Source organism: Poecilia formosa, unplaced genomic scaffold (assembly GCF_000485575.1).
Source record: "Poecilia formosa unplaced genomic scaffold, Poecilia_formosa-5.1.2 Scaffold171, whole genome shotgun sequence".
Taxonomy (NCBI): Eukaryota; Metazoa; Chordata; class Actinopteri; order Cyprinodontiformes; family Poeciliidae; genus Poecilia; species Poecilia formosa.
The window spans coordinates 308,252-332,131 of record NW_006800110.1 but is presented as its reverse complement, the minus strand read 5'-3'; the positions used below and the strand labels follow the sequence as shown (position 1 = coordinate 332,131).

The 23,880-nt window shown below is 37.9% G+C and overlaps 1 protein-coding gene across 1 annotated transcript in view; it reads right to left on the bottom strand.

The window, feature by feature from the left end:
* LOC103146924 (cadherin-6-like) overlaps positions 1–22,941 on the bottom strand; it is a 147,245-nt gene extending 124,304 nt beyond the window's left edge. Inside the window, exon 1 of the mRNA XM_016677983.1 lies at positions 22,838–22,941. The gene's annotated coding sequence lies outside the window, so the exon portion shown is untranslated. The remainder of the gene's footprint in view (positions 1–22,837) is intronic.
* Between the last annotated feature and the right edge of the window lie 939 nt (positions 22,942–23,880).

Below are 23,880 nucleotides of genomic sequence, written 5' to 3'. Positions count from 1 at the left end.
GACCACAGAAACGACAAACGGACGGACAGATGACCACAGAAACGACAAACGGATGGACAGACAAATGTCAGTAGAAAGGACATATGTATGCACGAAAGAAGGGAGAACCGACGTATGGACACACAAAAGACCCGAGACACGACTGCTGGACGTACCAGACTGTAGAAACAACAAACGGACGGACGGATGACCGCAGAAACGACAAACGGATCGTAGGAGCGATTTACTGACGCACCGGAGAAACAACAGACTCACAACAGACTGGAGACACGACGCCAGAATTGAAGGGTGCCTGACATAATCGACAGATGGATGGACGATCTTTCTTTCCTCCATATTGAACAACCTGAAAGCTTCAGACGCACCTCTGAGGTGTTGGAGCTTTTAAACCGGCTCAGTCCATTAGAAACCGAAGACAGCCAAAAAGCAGGATAGCCGAACGTTAGATTGCTACTTTTACAAAGACACGTCAATCTCACACGGTGACGCCTCTGCTCTTAGTGTGCAGCATCCATCAATACCTCACCCTGACGCACACAGGCCCCTCTGCTCCACACTGATGGGACTCCCATATCTGGCCTTTCATCTTCCCGACACGCCTCTCCCACTGATATTTACATGAAAGCTATAGGCCTGGCTGGGAATAATCTGCACTGATAGTGAACATCTTGTATAGCTGCAGGAGAAAAAGCAGTTTGGAGTGCAGGCATCCTCTGCAGTCTGAAGCCGGCGCATCACAGAGCCGCCGCAATCTGTGAGAGGGAATGCCTGCACACAGCAACCAGATACAATCACAGACACCGAGCTGTTCGCAGCGGGGGGCGCAGGCGAACAATAACAGCGCAAAAATATTCCTGTGCACACGAGAAATGGAATCCATTTCCCTCCAGTCTCTAACATCTTCCTGCACACACACCGCGGCGTTTCACATGCGGCGTCGCCTGAATCCACAGTGATTCTTCAGCAGCCGAACATGGCGGAGAATCAAGCGACAAACAGACGTTTGGAGATCCGTTGGGTTCAGGTGGGTCGGCGATTAGGAGGGGCCTAAATACCGAGATCGGAGGCACTCAGCAGTCAGATGGCAGGAGAGACGGTGAGCTGTTATTACTGTGAGGGACGAGCGTCTTAAAGTACCAACAGCATCAGGAAACACAGGGGAGAAAAGCGGCGCTATGCTGACAGTAAACTACAGAGTATTTTATTAAAGTTTTATGTTTTTCAAACAAAAGGAGCAAAACATAAAGTTGCAACAAAAAGGAAAAATGATTTTCAACATGTTTTAACTATAAAAATGTGAAATATGAGCGACGTCTCTAACGATCCTTCCTTCTTCGTAAAACAAACTGTTGTGAAAAGTTTCTCCCTGCCTGATTTCATTTATTTGTTTGTTTTATTTTGCATGTAAACACAAAACAGTTTTTAACATTAGGTGTTAAATACTAAGTCAGAGGCCTCTGCAGATTGTTGGAATACTGACTGCTACTGGAGCAGCATTTCAATCCATGAAAATATTGGAAATATTTGGATTATATGAGTTACGGCAACATTAAATTTTCATTTTTTCCTTTGCGATAAAGACAATAAAATATTTATAAAATATCAATAGATTATATGCTTGTTCAATACTCCACGTTTAGAGTCACTTTACAGAATTAGTGTCCAAATTTTGGGCCAAAAATGTAAAGTTGAAACTAAATTATTTGTATTTTTCTTCTTAATTATAAAAGCAAAAATTATTTTATTTGTTATTTTTACGTGCTAGATAAACAATAAAGTAAACAGAATATTTTAATAAACAGATCTCTGTAGACAACGGATTAGTACATTTTTGTAAATTCAAACAAAAAAAGGGTTTAGCAGGTTAAAAATAACAGCAAACCGTCCAAAATGTTTAATCTTTTCATGGATATTTTGGTGTTTTTAGCAATAATAACAACATATTAGGGCTGTTGCAGAGAGAAAAAATAGAGAATTAAAAATAAAAACATTTTTACTTGAAATTATCAAAATTTCAAAAAGTTTCAAAATTTGGACTTTTAAAACGCTGAAATGTCCTTTTTAGATTAAAATTGTGATATAATCTCAAATTTTTTAAGTTTTGAAACTCAGAAATTTTTAAGGTTTTTTTCTAAACATTTTCTGAGAATAATCTTAAAATTTCTCAGATTTTTGGTGGAAATGTACTTCTTTCTTTTAATATTGCCAAGTTTATTACATGGGATGTTTTTTGTCCCTGTTGCTCATAAATTAAATACTTTCATGTTATATTTAATTGAACACCCTGCAATTAAGGAAAGTTTCACCCCAACATAGTTTGCATTAAACTGACCCTAAGCTATTATTTAATTGTGATCCATGCTGAAATTAAATTAAACACAGACTTTACTGTTAAGGTGACTGGTTGTGTAATTACAGTTTCTTTCTGTGGGTCTCCCACATGAAAATGCCAATAAAATCCATGTAGTTTTGTGGTTTTAATGTGACAAAATGTGCAGAAGTTGAAAAACGGAGAAGCTGCTGAGAGGTGGGGGAGTTTTTAAGCTGCAGCCGACATCAATGCAGAGAAATTCAACAGCGAGGACTTAAGAAGCGGGGCTGCTGGGTCATGTAGCAGCTCAGAAACCTTTATTAAACCATCAGAACGGTGAAGAGACATAAACAGCACCGCTAAGGGGAGCAGGGAGAAAATAAAAAGCCCAACAGACGGATAAATCCGAGCTTGACATTCTGAGTTCATTAGCTAGCTTCCACTTAACTCTACCTCGTTTGCAGAAATCTCTCCTTACATCACTTTTAATTGTTTTCTATGTGTTATTTCTATCTCTGTTTCCAGAGCAAGATGTAAAATATATGGTAAAAGACTTGACAAACTGTTTACCAGCAAATAAAAAAAGAGAAAGAAAAAAATAGCAACATGTTGCTAATTAGCTTCCTGGTCAACACAGAAGCCAAGCTTAATGGAAAATATCAGCATGGCTGAAACGCCTGTTTGACAAATTACAGCATGTGGCGTGGAAACGCGTTCACACCGCAAAGAGCCCAGAAATTAAATTTTTTATAGAACCAGTGAGTTTTAAACGGCGTTAAAAGGAGCCGGCGGGGCGGAGAGCTGCTGCGCGGTTAACCAGCGGACACGTTTTCCCTAAAAGACGCCATCGAAAGAGATGCACAAAACAAATGTTTATGAATGATGAATGAGAGAGCTTTTAGAATCAGAAGTGGTGCTTAATAAGAAAGCTCTCTCTGTGCATTCATCTGCACACGTGCTGACAAAAGTTTTCTTCACCTCATTTATCTTGAACAAACCCCCCCCACCCACCGAACCCCCAAAATAATCATAACTGTTGAAAATTGGGAGAAAATTAATCTGGCAACACGTCTATGTGAATAAAATCTGCCATTATTAGCTAATAAGGGAGCAGAGAGAAATTTAAGCTGCAGCGTAACCCAATCAGCTCATTAAATCTTACAAATATCTTTTTATTGCCTTGTTGCGGCAGGAACGCGTGCGGCTGAATCAATCACTCAGCCGACGCTTAATGTTGCTCACATTAACATCCACAGTGACTTGAATGCATGTCTAATGAACATAAAACTCCAAACTAACAAAACATCTTTTTAATGAGTCGCTTAGTCTTCATTTAAAAAGGTCAAGATTTACATTTTTAACCGTTTGAAGACAGAAACGATTACGTTCTGCTATATTCAGTTTAAATTAAATGTTCTAACTCATTATCAAAGTTTCTTCAGAGTCTCTCCTGTAGCAGTCTGTATTACGGTAATTCAGCGAAGCCTCTGACTGAAGACTCAGAGTGTTGATTTTTTTTGGTAATTTTTTTAAATTTGTGAAAAATTCTTTGGACGCTCATTTTGTGGCCATTTTTGTTGAATTTTTTGATGTTATATTCATTATTATTCAATATTAATGTAATTAATTTCATACTAGGGAAGGTTATGAGCCATCTTGGGATGCTGTTGCCACTAAATACATCTTGTATTAGTTAGTGGAGGGCTGTTTTCTCAGTTTTCTGTTTTTCTCACTCTGGTTTTTTCTTTTATTTTCTCTTTTGTTTTCCAAACTTTTTGCCATACCACTCTTCTCTTTTCTTTTTCCCTTCCTTGTCTATGACATTTTGAATAAACCCTAGCTGCATTTCTATGGACCATAAACTTGTGCAAATTGGAATTAAGAAAATAAATTTGATCAATGAAAACACGACAATTTAAAAATAAATTTAAGTTTTTTGATAAAAAGTTTTTGTTGTTGGTAGAGCTAGTTTTTTTTTTTGCTGTTGAAAAATTAGCAAAACTGCAACGGAAACACTTTTATGGCATCATGTTATCAATAATCAGATGTTACTACTGGCAGAAATGCAGAAGACGACGACAGGAAATGGTAGGATGATGGCATGGCATGTTTTTTAATAACTAAAACTTATGTACATGTGATTTTTAATTATGTTTCTTATTTAATAGAAACACAGAAATTGCAAAGTTGTGTTTATTTGACATTAGCAGAAAATCAAAGTTTGTGCACATTTCTGATGGAGAGGTTAATATGAAAAAAACTAAGTAGGCGACGGCAGGTTTTATTTATTTAACTTTATTACCACTTCTTGAACTTGTGAGATCAGATTAAACTACTTTTTGTTTACATCTTAGTTGAATAATTATCGGGTTTAGGGTTTGGATCTTCGTTTCTTGGCAATAAATAAACAGCATAAGTTTTTTCAATGAATCAAGTCAGAAATTAGTTCAGAAACAAACCACTTGTTTTTTCTTTCTTTGAGTATTTTGTTCTGAAACTTAAAATGCTGAAACAGTGACGGTTCCACAGGCGTCTCCAGAACAGAACCAGCCTCATTTATCAGGTTGTTTAGCTGTTTCAAGTCTCTGGTTCTGAAGCTGCTGCCCCGACAGACGACAGCAGAAGAGATTACAATCCCAACAACATACCCTGATGCACTGCAGAGTAATCTGAGTATTTCTGCAGCTGATGGGACTCTGACGTGTTCAGAGTGAGAAGAAGTGATGCGAGGACAGTTCCCTGAGGTGCCCCAGTGCCGCTGACCGCCTGGTTCGACCCTTCAGTCTAAACAAACCGTTTGTCCTGAAGCAAATTAGGCTGAATTGAGTTAAATACAACAGAGAAGTTAAAGAAATCTGCAGGGATATCCAGATGGCTAAAACGATTAATCAAATTAATCACAATTAATCAGTCATTGAAGTAATTGTCAACTGATTTAGTAACTTATTAATCATTAACTGGAGTATCCAAGCTTTCAAAAAGGTCGTTTGCTGAAAAAACATCATTTTCTGAGCAAAAATTAAGCCAAAATTGTACAAAGTATATAAACATTTAGCAAATTTAAGATTAAAAAAATAAACCTTTGTTGTGAATGTTTCTCCCAAAACTTCTCAAGTGGCAGTTTTAGTTTCACCCAGTTTAATTTCACTAAAGGAAAGCTGTTGTTGCATTTTGAATACTTTCATGCATTTCTTATATTGCATTAAAAATGCCTAAGAGGTTAAATGGAAAATCTGCAGAATGCCCTTTACTCGATTAATCGTTAGATGGAGACATAGATGGATGTAATTAAACCTCTCTGAGCCAAAAGAATAAAATCTATAATCAATGTTGTCTCAAGAAAGGCAGAAAATCAGAGAGATGTAACAGAAAATCCTGAAAAACATCCAGGAGTGTTTGTTTCTGTTTCTGTGTGAACCGTGTAACCCAAACATTTCAAGAATGAATTATAAGAGCGTCTCTCAAAATCAAGATTTGTAATTCCCAAATCTGCAGCACAACTCTAAAACATAAACAGCAGAGAAACGAGATACAAAACTCTCAAATATGAATATTTTTCCAGTTAAAACTCATGTTTACCAAGTCATAAAACTCCATGAAATGTCATTCAGCATGTATTTAAATTTCTTACGGTCTGCATACAAAAGATGAGTTTTATTTTGAAGGACTTTTTTGAAAAAGGCAGCTTTGTTTGGGGTTTATTTAAAAAATGAATGACTTTTTATTGAATCCACATTGAAAGCTTAAAAATCATCTCAAGTCCCAATTAGTTACCAAACATATAATTGATGAACAAAACCCTCGGGTAACCTTTTGACCTCCAAGCTGACAGTAAAATGGGAAAAATAGAAAAATCAAACAATGAACATTCATTAAAATTTGATCCAGATTGTGTTGATCATCTGCTGGGGTCCCAAAGCCAGAAGATGAAAGCTGATTTTTAATGCGGTTTCTCGTTCTGTATGGTCCAACAGTAAAGGCAATCAGGTCCAATTACTTTATTTTTCACTGAAAATATTTTATACCATTTTAGATCCTTTTGATTTGCGCGCAGACGGACTGTGGGAAAATTGGTGCATCTCAGAAGGTTGTGACACAAAATCCTTCAGATCTCACATAAAGGGCTTTTCTTCCGCAGCAATGCATGCGAGTGTTGAGCAGCATATAGTCACTTTCCATAAAAAGACTTTCTAATCACAGTTTTTCTTTTCTACATGTTGACTTGGACATAATTGGACGGATCATTCAGTCCTTTTAGATTCAAAAGGTCAAACTTCTCAACTCCACACATATTTTAATTTTCAGCTTCTTGGTGCGTTTCCAACATCGTCAGAGATGATATGATGCCACTAGTTCCAACGTCAGGCGACGGTTACATCAGTTCACCGCTACCTGAGGAAATCATTTATCAAACGCCATGACATGTTGGCAATGCTGCCTTGCATGCTAACAGTTTAGCCCATATTGTTAAAAAACCCACCAAATAGAGAATAAAGTTGCACATAATAGCATGTAATGTACTTGCTTGCTTGTAGCCGTTAACCTACATAGCTTTTATCCCAAACAGTAGCAATTCTGTGTAGCACTTAGCTCAAGTAAAGGTTAGCCTATGTAGCTTTTAGTCCAAGTAACAGTTAGCAAATGTAGTTTTAAGTTCAAGTAACAGTTAGCATATGTAGTTTTAAGTTCAAGTAGCAGTTAGCATAGGTAACTTTTAGCTACATATGCCCAAATAACAGTAAGACAAGATAGTGTTTAGCTTTATAACAGTTAAGCTATTTAGCCTTTAGCTCAAGTAGTAGTTAGCCTATGTATAGTTCCAGTAACAGTTAGCCTATGTAGTCGTTAGCTCCAGTGACATTTAGCCTTGTAGGCTTTGGCTCAGTTAGCCTACTTAACTTTTAGCTCCAGAAATGGTAAAAGAAATAGAGGGTTTAGTCCAAGTAGCAGTTAGCCTGTGTTGTTTCTACCCCAATACGCAGCTAGCATATGTGGCTACTACGTAAAACTGGTTAGTTTAACAAACAGTGAAATATTTGGAGAGTTAAAAACAGAAGTCTGACACAGGAGCTAAGAGATGCTTTATCCTTCCATTTACCACCTGCTGTATGCTAAAATCCCTTTTCCTGTCAAACTGTGAAATAGGAAATTGTGAGTGTTGGTACATCCAAATGATTAGAGGTTATTAACCCCTTTGTCATATTTATATATAAAAAATATGCCTAAACTCTTTACAAATTAGCTTTGGTAAGAGGAATGTTTTCATTTCATATCTAAAGATTAAAACCCTGAAGGATTAAAGGAATCCTTCAGGGTTCCTTTAATCCTTCAGGATTAAAGGAACCCTGAAGGATTAAAGGAATCCTTCAGGGTTCCTTTAATCCTTCAGGATTAAAGGAACATGTGAATTTAAAATCTCTTAAATTCACATGTAAGAGATTTTAAAGTAAAATCTTCCCTGCATCTGGAGAACATTTCAGCCCTCCTGTATCTAAGAACATCTTAACTAATGCAGACACATAATGTCTGCAGTCAGTATGGATTTAAGTCCTTGCAGACTGAGAAAACCGTATATGCCGACTGATTTATGAAAGCGGTTGATGCTAAGTGCTTTTCGAGGAGCGAAAACGCGACAGACAAAAGAGGAGGAGTGTTTAGACTGCAACAGGAACAAGAGCAATTAGTTCGTAAGACGTTGCCTTTTCCAGCAAAGATCCTAATGACAGACTGGAGGAAACAAAATAATCGTAAAGAGCAATAAATCGGTGTGGGAGGAAGCAACGCAGAAGGAAAACACACAGTACAGGAGAAGCAGCGCGCACTGTAAAAACACAAAACCTATCAAGTATTAAGACAAAACTTAATATGTAGGTAACGTTTAAGCAAGGTAAAGAAGTCAATAATTCCTTAATATTGATGAGAAACTGCTAGTTGCATTGCCAGATTATTTAACTTAAAACTTGGTAAAAAATATCTAAAATGTGAAATAATCTGACAAAGGATCAAAATTAAGAAAATACTGATTGACAACAAGCTTCTATATCCTGCTGAAACGTTACTTTTAAGTTAGTTTTGTCTTATTTCAAGTGTATTAAAATATTCACACTAGAAACTAGAACAAGAAAACTGAAGATGTTGTGTTTTTGCAGTGTAAAGCTAAACTAAACTAAAAAAAAAAAAATCATGGATTTACCAGATAAAGTAGACGCACTTCAAAAACACAAAATCTTACCAAGTATTTTTGTTTAGTTTCTCATGCGAATATCTTAAAAACTAACTTACAAGTAACTTTTCTGCAACGTATGGAAGCTTATTTTAAATTGATAAATGCTAGATATTGATGAGAAAGTACTGGTTAAATTGGCAGATTATTTAACAAAAAATATGGGAAAAATGTCTTATTGGTGAAATAAGTGGAACTGGAACTTTTTCATCAATATATAGGAATTATTAACTTAAAACAAGCTGCTAATTTATTGCTGAAAAGCTACGCATAAATCTGTTTTGTCTGATTTCAAGTTTCCTAAGAAATTTGCGTCAGATTGTGAGTTTTTGCAGTGCTGAGAGAAAGAGAAATATAAAAGATAAGGGCAAAGACAGCAGAAGTTTTATGTGTACTTAACATTTCGTGTGTCTGTGAAAATGAAAAGCACATAACGGCTGTAGTAGTAGACGGAGCGATGCGTGTGTGCGCTTTAAAACCTTTACAATGCTGCAAGCACAGGCCGATTCAGTCAGTTTCAGTCGCATTCATGTAAATAAAAAGCCGCTGCAGCCTATTAAATCTCAAGGCCTCGCCGTGCCAAACATCCTCAGATGTCACCGTCAGTCTGAAGCTGCAGAGAAACTTCAGGAGTGGAAACGCTGGCTGCTGGAAAACGGACCGCGGGACTCTGCTGTAAACACAGTGAGCATAAGCAGACGCCGCTGCGGCTTCATCAGCGTCTATAAATCAATATTTGCTGTCGCCATGAGCAAAGCAGGCCTATTTTCATTGCATTGAAATTACACATCCAATGAGAATGGCGCCGAATAAATCCGATGCGTACAGGCAGGATGTAAAGAGGGATGTATTCATTTCAGCGCCGCTGTGTAATGAATCAAGCCTGTTTTTCAAGCCACCTGTCAGCGATTTATTGCCTAAACCAAAGCGGCGTTTTCCTGTCATCTCCTCAATTAGCTCGACCGCCAGGCGCACTCCCGCTTTGTTAAAACACATCCCAGCCTTCCCGCCTCACTTTTATTGTCTAGGTGAAGATTCCCACAGCGACGCCGCCAAACGCGGGAGCGCTGACCCCGCCGCTCCAATTTCCCGCTGATCTAATTTCCACACAAGAGAAAGAGAAGAAGAAGAAGAAGAAGAAGAGGAGCGGTGAATGGAAACGGCCACTTTCAAAGCTGGAAAATGGGCCGGCCCCTTGGTGTGGTTTCACCGGGAACGGGGGCATCAAAAGCGCGCTCCGCTTCGATAGCAGAGGATACTAATGATCCCATGACGCGGGGAGGAAAGGAGCGCTAACCTCGCTCCAGACAACCCGTCCTATGTAGGTCAGAGCGAACAGGTTCTGCCTCGACACCTCTACCTGCAAATGACAGATCCTGTCCTCATTTTCAGCTGATATATCGCAACATGACGAATGTGGCCCTTCGGTAATACGCCTGTTTCACTGCAGCTTTTTAATCATCTTTAAACCAGACGAGATCATTTCTACTTTTTATTTTTTGGAGCATTTTAAAGCCAGTTTCAACTGTGGTGGTGTTTAATAAATAAAAACAGCAAAAACGGCAAATCTCACCAAATATTTTTGGTCTTATTTCTATTCCAAATTTCTTAAATAAGACAAAACTAACTTAAAAGTAACTTTTCAGCAAGTTATAGGTGTTAAAGTCGCTCATTAACAATGGCTAGCATTGACTTTAGCTGTAAAGTTATCAAAATAACAGGCTAAATCTTAAATGTACGCCTGAATGGAAGCAGTGCTTTGCTACTAACTGTCAACAATACAATAACTAAATAACAAGGCTAGGAAAAAGTTTTATTAAGAAAAAAATGGAGAGGGAGAGGGAAGCAGGTTAGCTACGCTAGCTTGACTATGACAACCATAGGATGTAGATGTGATGCGGAATTCAGTGTGTTTGAAAAAAAAAAAGCAACCTAAACAACTCTCATCAGAAGAGCAGGCGTTTAAATTAGCTAATCAACAATCGTGGTGTTAGCTTAGCTGATAGCAGCGGTAACTAATCTATCACATCGATCACTTATTAATAATCACAAAATAGACATCAAACCTAAAAATGTAAAACTGTAACGGACTGACTGTTCTGTTCTTTGTAAGGGAAAAGTTTTAATTTTTTTGGTGCTGAAACCTGAAACAAAGTTGTGTTCTTGTTGGTTGCTATGGCAACGCATGTAGCGTAGCCGACAGAGCGAGAAAAAAAGTGGTTTTGACTTTTAGTCCAACGGGTTTTCTGCAATATTTTCCCTTTGCTGTGGCGCAATAAATGAATAATACCTACGTAGGTATTATTCTAGATGAATAAATGAATAATACCTACATCTCCAGGTTTCATTTAGTTAGTGGGATCGTTCCATCGTAGCAGCGCCGTGGGAAAAATATCCGAATGTAAACAGTATCATGCCAGGGGTCCACAGTATGACAAAACAAGGTCTCGTTAAAAATAAAATAATTTGCCATCAATATAAAAGAAATTATTGATGTAAAATAAACTCATATCTAAAGTTACCTGTAAGTTTGTTTTGTCTTATTTCAATATGTTTTCACAAGAAACTAGACAAAAATACTCGGTAAGATCTTGTTTTTGCAATAAATTTGACTTGGAAATCAAGATTGACCAAAATATTTATTTAGTTTTTCATAAATGAAGTCATTGTTGGCAGTAATTCAGTATTTCCAGACAGAAAGGTTTGCTCTGAGGTGGATTTCTAAACAAAGTGTCTCCAAGCTGCTTCGCAGACTTCCCTCTTACCAGGTGATAAGAATAAAATCAAAGCGTTTGATATTTGAAGTGGTACACAAACATAATCTGGGATTCTGCTCAGTCATATTTTGTTATTAAATGATTAAGCAGGAGATAAGCGCTTTCAGCAGCGGCCAGGTTTGGTGGGTTGCATTTGGCTAGTGGTTCTGTTGAAACGGATCAAATCTGTCCAGAAACTGAAAACTAACAAAGGAAAGAAAAAATTGGATCTCAGCTCCGTTAGAATCAGATAACATATCTCAGTTTGACTGACAGATGCAGAAGCTCTCCCTTTTAGAAGCGAATTTAATCCCTGACATACTATATTTAACTATTTTAATCCCCATCTAATCTGCCTCCTGTAGCTAATCAGCGGCAGGAACTCCCTGTTTGTTCTGCTCAGAGAGGAAACGCGATTAGGAAGACGAGCTGAGGGGAGAAGTGTCATGGCCGCCGCTCACGCCTCGTTGTCATGACGCTCACGGGACAGCGACTGACAGACACTGAGGAGGAAATGACTGCTGACCCCGATGGAGGGATGGAGGGACGGATGGAGGGATGGAGGAAGGGTGGGATGGATGGAGGGACGGATGGAGGGACAGAGGGGTGAACAGATTAATGAAAGGATGGATGGAAAGAATGAATAAAGGACAAGATGCTGGAAAAAGCAAAAAGTCCAGATTTAGAAGTAAAACTTTTCCAGACAAATATTCTATTGAAAATCCAAACAGTTGCCCAGAACCAGAACAGAACCAAACAGAACCTCTGGTCCCGTCCAGAACAGAACCAAACAGAACCTCTGGTCCCGTCCAGAACAGAACCAAACAGAACCTCTGGTCCCGTCCAGAACAGAACCAAACAGAACCTCTGGTCCCGCCCAGCAGCTCCATCCTCTCATCCTGAACTTTCTTCTCTCTCTCTTCTCCGTTTGCTTCCTGAAGTAATAATCGTTTGTGATTCCTGCCGCAGTCGGATGGAAGGAGCCCCGCTGCATTATGGGTAACCGCTGAATCACAGGAAAGGAGCCGTTTCTGAACTTCCTGCGCGGCAGCTGAGCTCTGAGCGGGATTTGATTTGCCGTTAATCTGCCTATTTCTCTTCTCCTGCACCTGACTCCTTGGACGACGCCGAGCGCCTCGTTACCGTCGGCTGCAGCTGCTTCTACATCCCATAATAATAACTCAGCTGCACGACATTATCTCCACATAAACTATTGTTTATTGACACAAAAACATCCATCCTCCTTGTGTTCAGGCGGCACGCTGTTTCCAACAATGATTCTTTTTAATAAAACAGTCTGCAGCACAAAACCTCCCCCCAAAAACCAAAAGTTTTTATCTGGTTTCTGGTGAAAAAGACGCCAAAACTAATTTACAAGGTTTTTTTAAGTCAATGATTCATTAATACTGATAAAAATATTATTTCACTTATTTCAGGAGTATCTGACCTTTCAGTCATGAAAGTGTTGAATCAAAAATACTCACAAATAAAAAAACTAAAATAAAGCAAATTATAACAAAGTGATATTACAATTCTATTCTCTTAATATTAGGACTTTGTTTTTGTAATAGGACGATTTAAATATTATGCAATGTTACGACTTTATTCTGATATTACAAATTTTATCTCGTAATATTCCGACTTTTATCTTGTTAAACTATGATTTTATTCTCGTATTATTACATTACCTTCATAATGTAACTTTCTGTTTCTGGCTCTAATTCCTCATTGTAACAAAATAAAGATGGACGATTTATTAATTCTTTTAAATTGGATTTTTTTTTCTTGTTCCAAAACCTAAAAAGGATTTTTCACATTTGTTGTTTTAAATGAAAGGCGTTAATTTTTCCAATTCTTTTAGATTTGGTTGAACAAATTTATTCTAAGCGATAAAAACAGGATTTCTTTCAAAACGCTTCCTGTTTTTATCCAAGGATAATAAATTCAGTAAAAGCTGATTTGTTTTGTTTCCAGTAAAAGTCTCTGGATAAACAAAGTTCTACTTATTATAAAAATTTAAAAAGATACTTTTTGTTGTACTTGACATTTTTCATTCCAAGAAAATTATGTCGGAATAATTTTACCTTAATTAAAGAAATAAAATTGTTAATAAACAAATATGTATCATTCTGGAACTGCAGCTTTGGGCCATACAATATCAATCTGAAGTGCCACAAATGGCCCCCGGACCGCACTTTGGACACCACTACGTTAAACAAGACCATTTTCCTGTATTATAAGTGAAACAACATGAAAACTAGTATTTTTTTAATCAACATTAATGAATTATTGATTTAAAAGAAGCTCCTATGTCTTGCTGAAAAGTTACTTTTACGTAATTTTCTCTCATTTTAAGTGTATTAAGATATTTGAAGTAGAAATTAGACAAAAATACTTGGTAAAATTTATTTTTTTCTAAAATTCCCAGTTAGAACCAGCTGGTAGAAACTATCTGACATCTGGACATCCTACTTTCTCTTCCTCTTTGTCACAGACCAAGTCGTCCCTCCGTCTCTGGTTTGATGAAACAGAGAAATTAGAGGTCATTTTGGAAAAGCTCCAAAAATAGAAGGCAATCCAAGTCTTTTTTCTTCCCAGTCACCAAGTCTCAGAGGAGTCTGGTGAAATCAGACTTGTTAGAGTGTAATAGTGGAACAATGTGAGACGCCCTGCCAGATAACACTTCATTAGATCCATGGAAAGGAAGAGACGCTTTTATTCAGGAAATACAGCCAGACCTGTCATCCGCTTTCTCACTGAAAGGTTTCAAAATGTTTAAAAGTGTAAATTACCCACTGGTTTAAAGAAAAGATCCCAACAATGGTGCAGATTATTCTGTTTTCAGTAATGATGATTTTAAATCACCACAGCGTCTGAATCCTGCAGAAGAGTAGAACCATTGAAAAAACATTTTCTAAGAAGATCAAAATCCAAATTCTAAGATTAAAGTCACAAATCTGAAACTGAAGTCAGAATTCGGGGGACAAAAGAATTATCAGAGAGAAAAAGTAATAATTCTGGTTTTAATCTTAAAATCCTAAGAAAAAAGTCACAATTCTGAGAAATCAAAATCCTTCGGAAAAACTCAAAATTCCAAGAAAATGCTACAATCATGAGAAAAAAGTCAAAATTCTGAGAAAAAGTTAAAATTTTGAAAAAATGTGAAAATTCTAAAAAAAAAAAAGAAAAAAGAAAAAAAGTCAGAATTCTGTGCAATAAATCAATACTCTATATGGATTATACTTTCTGAAATGAGTAAAATAGTGAACTTTTTTAGAATATATTAATGTTTCGACATGTTCCTGTAAATGTTCTTCCTTCCATCTTTAAAGCTCGAGTGAAATAAATATTTCTGCCCTGCACCACACTGAATATTCTAAAAAAAGAGAGCAGAAATGGTCGTCCAGAAATTGTCATTATTTTTCTTTGTTCTTCCTGTAAACGTACAGTTATTTATTCCTCAACATTAAAAAATGCTCAGGTTGTCTTTTTCGCAGTCGATTCTTTAAGCAAACAGAAAATAGGAGAGAAAAGCTGGATTGATTCATCTCAGCTGCCTTTTAATTGTCCTGTTCTTCACCCATTTAGCACCATTCAGCCTTGAGCCTACAAAGAGCTTCTATGACTGCTGCGTTTGCAGGCATCCGCGCACAAAAGCCTCAGTGCCAGCGCCATTCAGCAGATAATTGAGAGGAGAGATTGGAGGCAGCATTTCAATCTGGGTTCATCTGATAGACTTTGATATTGCTGCATCCTTGTTTCAGCACGACTGCCAATGAAACCTTTTATCTGTTGGGCCAATAAAATCTAAAAAGCAGAGGTCCAAAGGTTGCATCGGGACGGGGAAATGATGTAGAGGCGGATTATATATTTTTTTTCCCTTTAGGAATCCATCAGCAAACAAGACGTACACTGCAAAAACACAAAATCTTATTTTGTCTAGTTTCTACTGAAAATATCTTAGTAACTTTTCTACATCAAGACCCCCCAAACAGTCGGATGCTACAAAATATATGAAGAAACATCAAGTTTTAGAATGTCTTTCATCATTTTTAATTAATTTTTAACAATTATTACATTCATTGGCATAGATTCTGCCTCATTCATTAAAATTTTATTTGTTTTTTTTTTCCTTTGGTCATTTTAGTGTCAAAAACTCGTCCAGTTCGCTCTGCTAGTTATGCTAGCAAACAAGAACTACACTGTTCTCATTTGCATGACAAATAACATTTCAATGCATTATTTTAGCTTCTATTTTATAATAAAGATTAAAAATCTGATTTAATTTTATTTAAAAAAAAAGGTAAAACTAAATTACAAGAACATTTTCAGCAAGATACAGGAGTTTGTTTCAAGTAAATATATTTTTTAATATTAAAACAAAAATATTAGTTCCTCTGGCAGATTATCTCACTTTTAACACGACATTTTATAAGTGAAATAATCTGCCATTGTAGCTAATAATGGGGATGTATTATGCATAATTGTCATTTTGCACGTTTTTGTACTTTCATTCGGGTTTCAACTGCTTCTAAGAACAGCCCAAACATTTTCTTTTTGCGATAAGTTTCTGTTTTTTATCTGGATAACGAACCGAACCGCTTCAAAAACCTTCAGAATGTAACATCACAAATCAGCAACAACTGTCCCTCACCTAGTGACCCCAGCAAACCCCACTCCGTAACTTAGCAACCCCAGCGGAATTCCGCCCCGTCACCTAGCAACCTCGGCTGGCCAGCTGCAGCTCATTTAGATTTAAAGTGACAGAGACCCTAAAAAAGTACATTCTGACTAAACACTCATTATCTAGAATATTGAGTGCAAAAAAGTAAACATGTTTTGTGTAGGACCTGTCAGGAAAAAACTTTTTGGTTGGCTGATAAATTGTCCTAAACAATGCTATTGTTGTTTTGAAACCATTTTCAAGTAATATAATGGTAATAATGGCATAATAATGAAATAACACAATATCAAATATTAATACATTTTAAATCTTTATGGTCATTTCACACTGAAACTGTGGAGAAGCAGGATTCAGCTTCTACACCACAAATATGGAACAAAGTTCCAGAAAAACAGCCGAGACAGAGTTCATTTAAGTCTAGACTAAAAACCCAACAGTTTAGAGCTGATTTTTAATCATAGTAAATGAAACATTGACCAATATTTTGATGTGTAACGACAACACTTGACAAAATGTAAAGTTTCTTGATTTACAGTGTGGTTTTATGACTGTATTTTTGTGTTTTTATCATGTAAAGCATTTTGAACTGTCTGCTGCTAAAATAAACAAAACAGAAAGAACAAATAAAACAAAAAGAGCTAATTGAAGACTATTGTCCAGTTTTTGACAGAAAACGATAAATCATGCAAATGGAAAGTTTTGAGTTTGTTTTAATTTTCCGTGATACCTATCTTAAGGATACATAACATGTCACCTTAAAGCAATTATTGACTCAAAACAAGCTCCTATATTTTGCTGAAAAGTTACTTCTAATGTATTTTTGTTTTATTTTGAGTGCACCAAGACATTTGCAGTACAAATTAGACCAAAAATTCTTGGTGATATTTTGTTTTTGCAGGAAAAACTCACCAATTCCTGAGTGAGATTACTGGGTTAGCTCCCTCACTCCCACACAGGAGCGTCGGGAAATGACACACAGAATCAGCAGAGTTAATCTCGGCCAGAATCACCCGGGGAATAACGCTCCCTCAGCTCATCAGAGTCACAGGGAGAGTTGAGGAAGACACCTCCAGCAAACCCCACCATAACATATCCAATATCCCTGACATGTTGTGCTCTCCGCCCAGGTGTCCTCTGCCGGGGGAGGGGAAACCGGAGATTAGATCATATTAGATAACAGGGCGCACGACCCGCTAGCTGGGATTTGGTGGCGTGTTTTCAACCTTTTTCCCATCACTGACGGGATTCGGTGATTCTTTTTTCCGAGCCTGCTTGTATCTCGTCAGGGCTTCTTCCGGAAACGGACGGATCAAAGAGTGTTTTCCGACTCCTCGCTACAGATTTTCTGCATTTGCTGACAATGGATTCCCAGGCCACACTGCTGGTTAATTATCATCCCTTTATAGGTTTGAAAAAAAAAAAAACAGCTGAGCCCCGTCTTTTTTTTTTTAATCCAGAGACAATATTCCCAAAGACTGTATGCTCAAGCAAAAATCAAACAAAAAGGGAATGTAGGAAGGCAGCCAGCAGCAGATGAGGGCCTGCTGCTTTCCTTAAAACAATAAAACTGTTTAACCTGCGAGGATAATAAATAGAAACAGCAGCTTTTAATTTGGAACATATGAATCAGACACACAGGACTGAAGCAGGGCCGTCTTTAGGTTTGTGGGGGCCCTGAGCGGCCCCCGAATTTATCAACCTAAAATGACGAGATTCCAAACTGTTTTAATTTCAGGCGAAACATAAAGATCATAAATGTCTTTAAAGGGCCAGCTGTGCCAGAATGTATTGATAAAATCCATTTATAGTCTTAAAATATTAATACACTGTAAAAACTCAAAATATTACCAAGTAATTTGGGTCTAGTTTCCAGTGAAAATATCTTAGCACTCTTGAAATAAGACTAAACTCACTTAAAAGTAACTATTTAGCAACAAATATGAGCTTGTATATAATTCCTTTATACTGATTCTAAATTCTGAGATAAAGTTAAAATTCAGAGAAAGTCAAATTTCTGAGAAAAAAGCCAGNAAATATGAGCTTGTATATAATTCCTTTATACTGATTCTAAATTCTGAGATAAAGTTAAAATTCAGAGAAAGTCAAATTTCTGAGAAAAAAGCCAGAATTCTAAAAACAAATCAGAATTCCGAGTCTGAAGTTTCAAATCTCAAAAAATTTCTACTTTTGAAATTCCAAAAAATATTATTTTTTTAATTTCTCAGTTTATTCTCAAAATTTTTAAGTACATTTTCAACTTTTTCTGTCAAAAAAAAAAATTACTGAAACTAATATAAAAAAATAGAGTTTTTTTTCTAGCAAATTTTTCACTTTTCAAATTCTAAAATTTTAGTTTTTGGGGTTTTTCAGAACATTTCTGAGAATAATCTAAATACTTGTGTCTTTTTGTCAGAAATGTACACTTTTTAAAATAATCTGTAGAAATCTGCATTGGCTTTAACAGGCCATCGAACTGAACCGACGGTCAGCCCCACCAGGCTGTGGAGATCTGAAACCTGGGCGCACCAGGAGGGAACGTCCCTGTCAGGGAAAATGAAGAAACTGATTGAAAGTTCACCTTTGCGAGAGCTGAGTCATGAGAAAACCCAGGAAGGTGACACGGCGCATAAGCAGGAAGATAATTAACCTCCTGTTTGGTCATATTTGTAATTCAAAGGCCTGCTGAATAACATGGCGGCAGCAGCAGCTTCTCGTTTTGCTTTTCTCGCTCTGATTTGGCCCATTTCAGTTCATCCTGTACTTCCCAGTTATTGCCGAACACAAACAGCTTGTTAGCTGGACGGCGTTTTGGCCGCTTGTCTCCCTGCCAGGTGCCGACTGGAACCGATCCGCTGGACCTGCTGCTGGAATAACGCTGGGGAAAGTCTCTGGGGTCTGAGTGGAGGGATCGCTGCGGCTCGCTTCAGCTCCGACAGACAAAACCCAACAGCTCCCTGCAGCTTTGAAGCAGGCATCCCTCAAGGACGGCTGGCATTATTTACATCACTGTAACATAATCAGCCTGCATGTATGGAAGATTAGAGCCACAAAAAAAAAAAATCTGAATTTTGAGTATAACTTAATTCTGTGTTAATCTATGTCAAAATAACCAAACATTCTTTATGTTGCTGGCACATGGAAATAATCACAACTCCTTGTAATGGGATTTGTAAATCTGCATTTTAACCACACTGAAAACATGTCCCAAAACTTATTGGGAAGATTTGAGTTTTAAAACTAGAAATTCCTGAAGGTGCATAAACTAAACAATTCTTATTGTGAGATTAATGGCAGAATTCTGAGGAAAAAGTCTGAATTTTGAGAAATGAAAAAGCGCACAGTTCTGAGATTAACAGAGTTTAAAAAATGTGAGAATTCCTAAACAAAAACCTAAACCTCAGAATTTAGAAAAAAACATAAGGATTTCAGGAAAAAATGTCAGAATTATGAGAAAACGTGAATGTTTTGGGGAAAAAAAGTCAGAGTTTTGAGATTAGCATAAAATTTGGAGAAAAAAAAATGAATATTTTTTTCACTTTTTTTCATTCACTTTTTTCACTTTCTCCACATTTTGTGTTAAATCTCACACAAAAAGTGAAAATTCTAAAGAGGAATGTCAAAATTTTGAGAATAAAAGACAAAATTTCTGAATTCTGAGAAAAGTGAAAATTTCGTGAATAATTTCAAAATTCTGGGAAAAAAGAAACCCGTCAAAGATCTGAGATTAAAATAAAATTTCTGAAAGTATAGAAAATTCTGCGTAAAAAACTCAGAATTGTGATATAAGAAAAAGAAATGTCATAATTCCAAGGAAAAAGTTTGATTTCTAAAAAAAAAAAAAAAAAAAAAAGCTCATCAGAGTTTTGAGAAAAAACTCAGAATTCTGAGATTAAAGTCAAAATGTTATTTTATTGTTTTGGTCCTAACCCTCTTCCATAAGCATGCTCTCTGTATGCTCGGTAATATTTCAGATGCTACATGTGAAATTGGAGGTGAAAGATCGTTTACTGTATTAAAAATGAAAGACTTATTAGGGGTCTGCAGTCAGTTTCTGCAGCATGTCAGTCTGTTGCCTCACCTCAGTTTATCCTGACATCACACAACTCATTACCAGTCGCTGAGTCATGCAGCTTCTTTTAAATCTTGATTTCACTGTTTTCTTTTTAAAGCTTTCATTTCTACGAGAAGCTGCTTAAGTTGGGTCAGAACGCCAAGAATCTCTCATTTAGGAGGCGAAGGTAGAAGGAGGGGAAAGTCGATCCGCCTGCAGCTTTTTCATAGAGATAAAGCACACTTGATATTAAAATCCTTCCTCAAATTAGAGGCGGATGTATAATTCAGTAGGTGGTGAACATCAGCTGGGCTAAAAGCAGCAGTAATGAGAAGTGGGCTCGGTGCCTCCGAGGTAACGGCCCTCCTGTGTCCGTCTGCTTTAATGTCCGGCCCAAAACACAACGGCTGCACCCACAAACAGAAGTGTGTGCTGGATGTCAGAGGAAACCTCCAGTCCTCCTGTTTTATGATAAAACCATGAAACAACTGTTCCCTCATGTTGATTAGACACTCTGTTCATTTTCCTACTGAGGTCGAACTCTGATGGGAAAGACGAGGATCCGACACGTTTACCACATCCTAACACCAAACTATCTCCGCTTAGCAGGGAGGGATGGAAGATTGATAAATACATGGCTGAACAGATGGATGGAAGATTTGTAGATGGTAGGATGGATGGACAGACAGAAGACTGACGGACGATTGGATGGATGGAAGGATGGACGGACGGAGAGACGGACGGACGATTGATGGATGGTTGGACGGTTGGTTAGGTGGATGGATGAATGGATGTATGTGTCTGTCAGTCCAGCAGTTGTTTCTGGTTGTGTGTTGGTTGCCATGGTGACCCTCCACTCCACCATTGGTTACTGGTTGTTTGTTGGTTGCCACGGTGACCCTCCACTCCACCATTGGTTACTGGTTGTGTGTTGGTTGCCATGGTGACCCTCCACTCCAGCAGCTGTTACTGGTTGTGTGTTGGTTGCCACGGTGACCCTCCACTCCAGCAGCTGTTATCTCTGCCGCCCCAGCCACCCCCTGAAGCATGAATGATTTAAAGTGAAGGAAAAACAAAGCGGGCTGTCATCCATCGCTCCCAGAAACCCTGACATGCGTCTGCATCAGATCAGTCTGAATACGGTTTAAGCCACAGTGACTGACATGATGAAGATGATGGTGCAACTCAGCAGAGATTCTGAGGCTTTATTGGTTAAAAGCTTTCTGATGGATTTTAGGGCATCTGCAATGTCTCAGATGGCTTTTTCAACTTTTGTAATAAAACCATGAAACGACTCTTCCTTCATGTTGGACTTCACTCTGTTCATTTTCCTATTGCTGCAAACTCTGATGGGAAAAACGAGGTTCATTTATCACATTTATCCTAACACCAAACTATCCCTGCTTAGCTGAAATCACAGACAGATGAATGGACGGATGGATGGATGAATGATGAATGAATTGCAAACATGTGAATGGACCCATGGATGGGTGGATGAATAGATGATTTTATGGACGGATGGACTAATGAACGGAATTTATGGATGATGGATGGACGGTTGGTTGGTTGGATGGATGATGGATGGACTGATGGATGGATGCAGTCCTCTTCTCTGGCTCTGAGGCTCCATGTTGGATCCTCCACAGCTTACTGGTCCCAGCAGACCAGAACCAGAACCAGTCTAAAGATCCCAGTACAGTCAAGGTAGCTAATATTCCCACAAGGGAACAAAGGAGCTGGTTTCCCTGCCAGCAGCCAACAGCCTGGGGACCAGCTGGCTCCTGGGACTCTACCAGGCCGCCACATGGGCCCACCAGAACCAGCTGGGTTCTATCCTGACCCAAACCCTGATACAGGAAGATAAAATAAACTACAACACCTTTTTCAGAGCATCTAAGAATAGTTCACCCAAATTCAGAGATTTTTAACTTTCCGCTGCAAAATTGATTTTGAATTCTTTCCAGAGATTTGTGATTATTTTTAAGTTGAGAAGCCCTGAGAGCTGTGCAAAAACCTTCAGCTGCATTTAGGATCATTCTACGGAACCATTCAGATTTATTTTCTAACTTTTTATTTTTTGTTTTTGTTCACTTCAGAGGGATGTTTTTTCTGTCCTGCAACACAAGCACAAACCGTTCAGCTCCCTGGCCTCAACAAATTGATCAAGTCCTAACTTCCACATGGTTTTCATGAGTTTGGATGCTGACTTTCCTTTTCCTGCAGAAACACTCTAGCAGGGTTTCTGCAGGTTTCACTAGCTAAAAATTAAGACTTTTTAAGACCATAATGAATAGAATTTAAGACCTATATCTCCACAGAAATGTACAAACTTCACTGACATTACTGGCGACACATTTAAGTTTTTTTAAGACCTTTATGAATGAAGTTAAAGACCCAACTTTATTCATGATGGTCTTATAAATAAAGACCTAGCAAAAAAGCTAGCTAGCAAGGGTATGTCAACAGTGAATCACCAGTAGTCTCAACCATCTCAAGACTTTTCAAGACCATTATGAATGGAATTTAAGACCACATAAATGTATAAACTTCACAGTTTAAAACCTTACTGTTAGATGCATGAAGTTAAAACACAAGGATCCCTGCCTTCAACAGGAAAACCTGTTGAATACAGCAGAGTGTCCAAAGAAGAGCTTGAAATTCTTCAAGAAGTAAAGACTGGAACCAGGTTATTTTCTCTGATAAATCTCGTGGTTGCAACATTTGGGGAATAAATGGCCAGAGCTGCTATTAGTCCTGTGTTGTTTCCAAAAATTAAGGATCCTGAGCCAATGCATATGTAGGGGTTGCTTACCATCCAAAGGAGTGGGCTCCACCATAACTCTGTCCAGGAACACCGCCATGAATACAAGGACTTCTACAGCATGGGATGTGCCATGGGAACACCATTTCCTCCGACTGCAACATAAACGTTTTGGATCTGTGGTTAGTAAACTCCTCACATGTTAAATAAGAACCAGAAATGAACATTTCAGGCAAAAATACTTTTCCAATGTCACTTCTCACTCGTTGCTTACCATCTATTCTACACCAAACATCCAACCTTATCATAACAACAAACGGCTTGATTTTAATAAATTGCTGTCTGAACAATGCCATTGTAAATAAAGCCTGTTTACGGGACCATCCATATCTTATTTTAGAATGAAACGCCAACCTTCTGCTACAAACGGATCATTTGAGTCCGTCGTCTGTGCAACCAACCGCAGGGTTATGGAGGAGACAGATCTGCTGACTTTTTGTCCTAAAAGGGGAAAAACTTTCCATTAAACGTTCGGCTGTCTGGTCGACTTGGGCGCATGTTTGTTGAGCCAAAGGGAGATGTTCAAACTAATTTCCAACAGGGCCAGGGCTGGACACAAAAAAGCCAGCTCAGTCTCCTCTGTGTGACCGTTAAGAAGGCAACAATGGCCGCCATTGGTCAGAATTTGGTCCAGAAGTTGATTTATAACAAACCAGAGAGGATGAGCAAACTTTTTAAAGCATAATAACCAAGACTGGAAACAACAACAAAAAGAAAAACATTTTTCACATCCAAATTACCAGCTACCCTTCCATTCCTGTTGGATTTCACACTGGAATTTGTCAAAATAAATTTTTAAAAAAATCTCTTATTAACTTTGCCATCGTTAAAGGTCATAAAACAAAATAACCCCTTCAGGGAAGCAGAGGACGGCGTTTTAGCTGCTTGTTGACGTCCACTTTGGTGAGGAAACTCTCCTCTCTCCAGGCCCTCGTGGACAACAAGCTCGTTGACTGTCCACATGCGGGCCAGAGGTCTCCGCTGTCCTGGTTCTGTAGGACGGGTTGTTCAGAACCAAAATCACAAGGACTGAC